This window comes from Mirounga angustirostris, unplaced genomic scaffold, assembly GCF_029215605.1.
Source record: "Mirounga angustirostris isolate CCGP_5_RB_7025 unplaced genomic scaffold, mMirAng1.0.hap1 SCAF_6, whole genome shotgun sequence".
NCBI lineage: Eukaryota > Metazoa > Chordata > Mammalia > Carnivora > Phocidae > Mirounga > Mirounga angustirostris.
The window spans coordinates 68,146,669-68,153,550 of record NW_026991714.1 but is presented as its reverse complement, the minus strand read 5'-3'; positions in this window follow the sequence as shown (position 1 = coordinate 68,153,550).

Below are 6,882 nucleotides of genomic sequence, written 5' to 3'. Positions count from 1 at the left end.
CATTTTTTGTTTTGTTTTTAGAATTTGGCTTTTTATAGAACATGTTACAAGAGAGGTTTAGTCAAAGGGATCAAAGTCCATGCCTCCTGATTCTTCCTTCTGTGCGCCCAGGTCCTCTGCAGGGGTGGGGTGGGGGGGTGGGCAGGGCCGCCGGCAACCCCGCGCGGTAGGTGAGGCTCCCAATGTTGACGCTGGCCGGCGCCTTTGCCAACAAGCCCGGCCAGAAAGGGTCAGTGTCTGCACCAGCTGCTTTAATGCTCTTACCTACGTGACCGTGCCCAGCACCTCACCACGCTGTGCAGTACCAGGACCCAGCAGATGCCGGCTGGCGCGGAGCTGGCTGCCGGGGTCTCAGCACCCGGGGAAGTGAGGGCCTCAGGAGGACCCAGCACCTGAGCAGCATCTAAAGGGCCCTTCTAAACTCTACTATGGAACATCAACCCTTAAATTCGTTGCAAAAATGCACGTACTTGTTCACTCTACAGCCACCCTGCCAAGCCCTGCATTAGGCAGTGAGGATGCGGACGGCACGGGGCCCCAGAGGAAAGCGCCGATGCTCCAACACCAGGACTGCGTGTGGAATCCGAAATCAGCGCCTAAGACAGGGGCGTCCCATGTGGCTGAGGGGAAGGGGCACAGCAGGCAGCGACGCCCCACCCGCCCTGCAGGTCGCCCTGTGCCCTGTGCTGGGCTGGCCAGGGAGGGACCCCCGCGCGCTGGCTTGGGAAGAAACCAGGCCGAGAGACATGCTCCCTCCGCTCCTCCACCCGCCCAGCTGGCTCGGAGGCTCCGTGTTTGGACAAGAAAATGTGCTGTCTTGCTGGGAACGTCTTCCAGGAGCCAGGCTTAGTCATGTGCGATGAAGCAAGGACGAGCAGCAGGCCCTGCAAACACCATGCTCGGAAACCCGAGGACATTAAACATGAAGACCCTCTCGGAGGCCAGGGGGCGGGGGGGCGGGGAGGCGGGGGGGTGGGGGGGCAGGGAGAGGGCAGCGTGCCCTGCGGGGCCGAGCTGCGGACGAGGAGGGCGGCAGTGTCCAGGGGCCACCCCGATGGGGAGAAGGGGCAGGATGTGCAAGTCAGGTCAGGCCGGCGTGCTTCGCTGGCAAGTTAATGACATGGTTGAGGGAAGAGATTGGGCGCAGCGTCTGAGACAAGGCGGGCTCCGTGGCTGCCAAGTCGGCTCTGGAGTGGCCGACGACCCAGCGGAGGGAAGCTTCCAGACGCCCACAGGTAAAAGCACCTGTGCCGTTGGGCGGTGGCCGTGACCACAGGCTGGCGTGATTTGGCGCCCAAGACCCAGAGCAAGAGGTCGGGCCCCGGCCTGAGCGGCTGTCCGTCACGGGGCCCCTTCCTGGATCTGGGGCACACACCTGGCCTTTTCTCCCCAGGGCAGGACCTGCACAAACACAAACAGCATGTTCACAGCCCACATCCATGTGTCGGAAACCCTCTGTGGAAAAGGCCTAGAAGAACTGCGTGGCCCTCGGTGCTGGGTTCTAAATCCCCATGGGTCGGTAGTTGGCTAATCCAGGGAGGGCTCTGCGATCTCCCTCTGACGGCGGCTGTAATAGGCCAGCAGGAAGGGCTGAAGGAGACCCAGGGGAACGAACCTTTTGTCACAGAGGGAACAGGACAGTCCTGCATCAGGTTAGTGGCTCAGGTCCCACATTTCCCTCCCAGGTAGTAGCGGAGAGATTCTGGCACAAGGGGGTTTCTCCCTTCCCAGCCTGACAGGCGCTATGTGCTTCCACCTGAGGGTCCTGGAGCCCGGGACGGGCCCAAGCAAAACCCAAACCTCCCCAGTCCTGTGGGTCCGGGTGTGCTGGGAGGTCTCACGCATTCCACCCACCCTTCTGTTGATGGAGCAGAGACGCAGGACCACGCACTAGGAAGATCTCTGCCCTCGTTGTCCTTCTAGCTCGATGTAGAGTACGTGATCTTTTTTTTTTTTTTAAAGATTTTATTTATTTATTTGAGAGAGAGAGAATGAGAGACAGAGAGCAAGAGAGGGAGGAGGGTCAGAGGGAGAAGCAGACTCCCTGCCGAGCAGGGAGCCCGATGCGGGACTCGATCCCGGGACTCCAGGATCATGACCTGAGCCGAAGGCAGTCGCTTAACCAACTGAGCCACCCAGGCGCCCCTAGAGTATGTGATCTTATTCTCGGTTAAAGGAGGAGGATGAGAGCCAAAGTTCGGCACCCCGCATCAGGCCGGCCAGCGTGCCCTCCGAGGCTCTGACCAGCATGTTCCCAGCTCCAGCCCTCCCGCCCCTGCCCTGCCCGAAGAGCCTCTGGAACCCTGGGTCTGGCCGGGAGGGTGCTCTTTCACGCTGAGGACCAGGCTCTACCTGCTCGCCAGGCAGCCCACCTCCTACCAGGGAGTCAGCTCAGGCTTCCGGCTGCGCTTCTCAGGAAATCGGCGGTATGGCTCCAGACCCTGGCCGAGCTGGCTCTGTGCAAGCTTGCTGAGCACTGACGCGAGCAGGGCGTCGGACGACCTTCACTGCCTCAGAATTCCACGTCAGCAAGCCAGACTGCTTTTCAGAGTAGAGGACGCGGGGTGCACAGGAGCTGCTAATTCCCAGAGAATCCTGCCCAGGGTTGGTGGGGCTGACGGTGCTGAGGGGCTGCCGCAGGGGGGTCCAGGCACGGGCTGCTCCCCCCATGTGCTGTCAGCCCCCACACTGGTATCATCCTCTTTTGCAACCAAGGAAACAAATTCAAAGTCCGTGACATCCTTCTTGAGTTTGGAGCGCTCTCCCTAATTAGTCTGATACCTGCAGTTTTCAAGGACAGGATCCACTCCGGGGATCACAGGGCTCCAGGCAGGGTAGCAGTGTGGGCCGGGTTGAGGTGGCCCGTGAACTCCTCAAGCTTTCTCCAAAAACCACTCCCGTGGCCTGGAGCGCACATCTAACCAAAGGGTTTTAAGAGCAGACTCCGAAGCACACAGTTTTCTGCAGAGACCGTCCCGAGGCCAATCTAGGAAAAGCCCAGCTCGCCAGCAAGAAAGGCGGGCGGACAGGCGGATGCTGTGAGCACCCCAGACACCCAGTCCCCTTGACTGGGTTTAGAAGCCTCAGCTGCAGACCCAGCTCCAGGGCTCAGGGCAGAGCTCCGGGGAGACCCCGGCTGGGTCACCGGTGTTTGGGGGCACCCGGAGGGCACCGCGTCACCTCTATACATCTCAGCAACGGGGCAGAAAGATAGGACTTGTGAGCCCGTGTGCCCGCGGCAGGTAACTAACTTCCTTGGGCGCTTCCCCATCCAGTCTACCTCCCGGGGCTGCTGGGATGGTGTGTGGGATCGTCGGGAAAGGCTCCGTTACCGCGTGGGTTTCGTCGTGGTGGCTCCTGCAGGCACTGGGAACACCAAGGTGCTGAAACTGGACGTCACAACTGTTCCAAATCATAGCAGTTAGGGTGTGCTGCCCAAACTCTTGTCGGAGCCTTTTTTTTTTTTAGAATTTAAAATAACTGGGGTAAAAACACATAATATAAAGCTCACCCTCATACCCATTTCTAAGTATGCAGTTCAGTGGTGTTACGAACATTCGTGTTGCTGTTCAGCCAACCCCCAAAACAGGTTCGCCCTACAAAACGGAGCATGAACACCCTGAGCAGCTCCCCATCTGCCCCCTCCCGCCAGCCCGGCGCCCCCACTCCACTTTCTCCACTCTCTAAAACCAGCACAGCTCCTCACGGCCCATCAGTACCCCCAACAGACGCTCCGTGGGATGCCCAGTTTCGGCGGGGGTAGCCGGGCACTGGTCAGGGTCGGCGGGGAGACACAGCTGCCCCAGCGCAGGGCCGGGTGGTTCCCAGCAGCTGACTCATGCTGCAGCTGGGGAGATGCGGGGGATGGTCTCCTGGGGACAGGCCGCCAGCGCTCTGGGGCCTGAGCTGTGCGTCCATGACTGGCCACCTCTCAGACATCTCAGGGCTGGATCCTGGTAATTCACAGGTTTTCCAAGTACCCAATTTGAATAGACACTTGTGCTCGACTGGAAAGGCCCCGAGATTGGGTTTTCCAGCGGTGTCTGGCCAGAACGTGTGCAAGTGTGGACATGCCGGCGGCCGCGGGCCAGGATGGGTGGTGACATGGGAGGAGCGTCCTCTCACCGTGCCCTCGGCTCCACACCACTCCTATGCGTGCGGGCGAGCGCACACACACACACACACACGCACGCGTGCACGCACAGGACCTTGAGGCCCTGTGGGGGCGTGTTCCGGCCACAGCGGCTGCCTTCTGCCCTGCATACACTCAGGACCGCGAGGCTGCAGGGCCTCCCAATCCCACTGCCCGGAGCCTGGATCTCTGCTAGGCCCCTTCCTTCCCCGCCCTCGGGGCTCACAGGACGCCTCTCCTCACCCACTGCCTGCTGTGAGGTTTCTCCTGAAGCTGACCTGAGGCAAGAATGTGGATACACACAGTGTGTGTGGAGGTTGGACCCTGGGGGATGGAGAACAGCATCAGGAAAGGACAGAGGTGGCCTGGGAGCCTGGGTGGACGTGTCTCGGCAGCCCTGCTGTGCGGAGTGCACCTTGGAGCAATTCGCGTAGCCCTACATTTGTTCTGTGTCTTCTTCTGGGTCCACATTTACAAGAACAGAGTTTTTAAAGGTTCCCGTGCAGGGTGAGGGAGCAAGGTGTGCGTTCGTTGACTCCGGTCCGTCCCTGGTTAATGGAGTCTCCTGGAGACACTGCCCATCTGCTGCAGGTGGGGGGACAGAGGAGACACTGAGGCAGACCCGGGAAGGTCCCTGTGCGATGGGGACCTGGGCCCCCAGACTGGGTGGGAGGCCGGGCACCGAAGGCCAGCAATGTCCCCTATGTTTTCATGGGGCCACATGTGTCCTTCTAGCAGAGCGCCCCACAAGCTCAGGTCTGCTTTATCTTCCTCATGCACACGTCCCTCTCTGAGGCCATCGTACTCATACCTGCCCGCGCAGTTACAGCCCCTCGCGCCCCCCACACTCCTACTGAAGCACAGCGAGCTCACCCGCTCACGCCTTTGCTCCCTCACCTTTGGTGACACCAGGCTGCCAAGGGGCTTGGGGATGCAGGGGGCGTGGTGTGAGGTGGACAGTCCCAAAATGGGGTCCTGAGAAGCTGGTTGGCAGTTCTCACCCCTTCTTTTTTTTTTTTTTTTAAAGATTTTATTTGTTTATTTGACAGAGACACAGCAAGAGAGGGAACACAAGCAGAGCGAGTTGGGGAGGGAGAAGCAGGCTTCCCGCCGAGCAGGGAGCCCGATGCGGGGCTCGATCCCAGGACCCTGGGATCACGACCTGAGTCGAAGGCAGACGCTTGACGACTGAGCCCCCCAGACACCCCAGTTCTCACCCCTTCTTGATGAAGAGGGTTGGTCCACGAAATCGTTCAGGGTCAGGGACCGAACGTGTGTGTCCCCAGTGTTCAGGGTTGGAGCCCTTGCCCCATCGTGATGGTATCGGGGCCCCGAGGTTGGACCTGTGCCCGAATTAGAGGGGAGCTGCCAGAGCATAGAGAGGAGGCCGTGGGCCCCGCGGCGACGGGGTGGCCGCCTCCAGCCTCAACATGAAGCCTGCCCTGCTGGCACCTTGGTCCCGGATTCCCAGTGACCAGCACGGTGACCGGTAGCCTCTGTCGTTCAAGCCGTCCAGTGTGTGTCTCTCTGCCATGGCCGGAGCGGACAGAGACAGACCACACAGGGCAGCGCACGCAGGAACGTCCTGGGTGTTTTCACCGACGGCAAAGGAGAGGATTTAAAAAACAAAACAGGGGCGCCTGGGGGGCTCAGTCATTGGGCGTCTGCCTTCGGCTCAGGTCATGATCCCAGGGTCCTGGGATCAAGCCCTCCATCGGGCTCCCTGCTCTGCAGGAAGCCTGTTTCTCCCTCTCCCACTCCCCCTGCTTGTGTTCCCTCTCTCGCTGTGCCTCTGTCAAATAAATAAATAAAATCTTTTTAAAAAGTTAAAAAATTCTTTTAAAAAAAAAAAACAGACAAGAGAAACTCCATGGAACTCGAGTGACTGGCCCGGTGAACTCTGCTGGCCTCACGTGGCGTCGGGGGTCAAGCTCCAAGAAGGGGATGTCCCAACAATTGGAACGGCCTGTAGAGCTGTGGGTGACCTTCCTGTGGGTGTCACTGCAGGCAGGCGCCTCTGGGTAAGGGATGAGGCAGAGGGATCTGTCCCCTGAGGCCCCTCCACTTCCTGGACCGAGACTGCCTTCACAGGGATGTGACGCTAACCTCTGATCAGGGACAAGACCACACAACCCATCTGACCAGGGGAAAACTTGGAGACAAACGTTTGAAAAACGTTAACAGTGGCCGTCTTTGAGAACAGGATTATGGGTGGTTCGAATACCCTTTTGCCACCTTCCCGTCAACTAGGAATTCCTGTAGCCACAGAAAAATAAACGGCATGGAGTCGTCCGCGCGGGTATGACAGACGCTCTCCTGCTCCCGAGCTGGTCACTCGACGGGGCCCTGCACTTCCGAGGACTCTCTGGGCCTCTCTCCTTTGATGAGTCACCGCTCTCTCTGCCTTATTTAAACCCTAGGCCTTCGAACTTCCCATAATTGTGCTTTGTTTCCTTGAAGAAAGGGATTTTCAGCGGGTGAGACTTGCCCGGCTGCCCCTCTGGCTGTGGCCAGCTCCTTGCTGAGCAAGGACAAGTGACACCTCCTGCCCAGGAGTCCCGGGAGAACTGAATGGGTTAAAACTCAGCCCCGAGGCCGTCGGAGTGACAAGTGCAGAGGCCTCTGGGGGCGTGGGTGGGGCAGACGCACAAATTTAGGCCCAAGGACCCCTCCGACCCGAGCCCTGGAGGCCCCGCGGCAGGCTGGGACTTGGGGTTTACTCAGAGCAGCACCACCAGAGACCGGCCCGA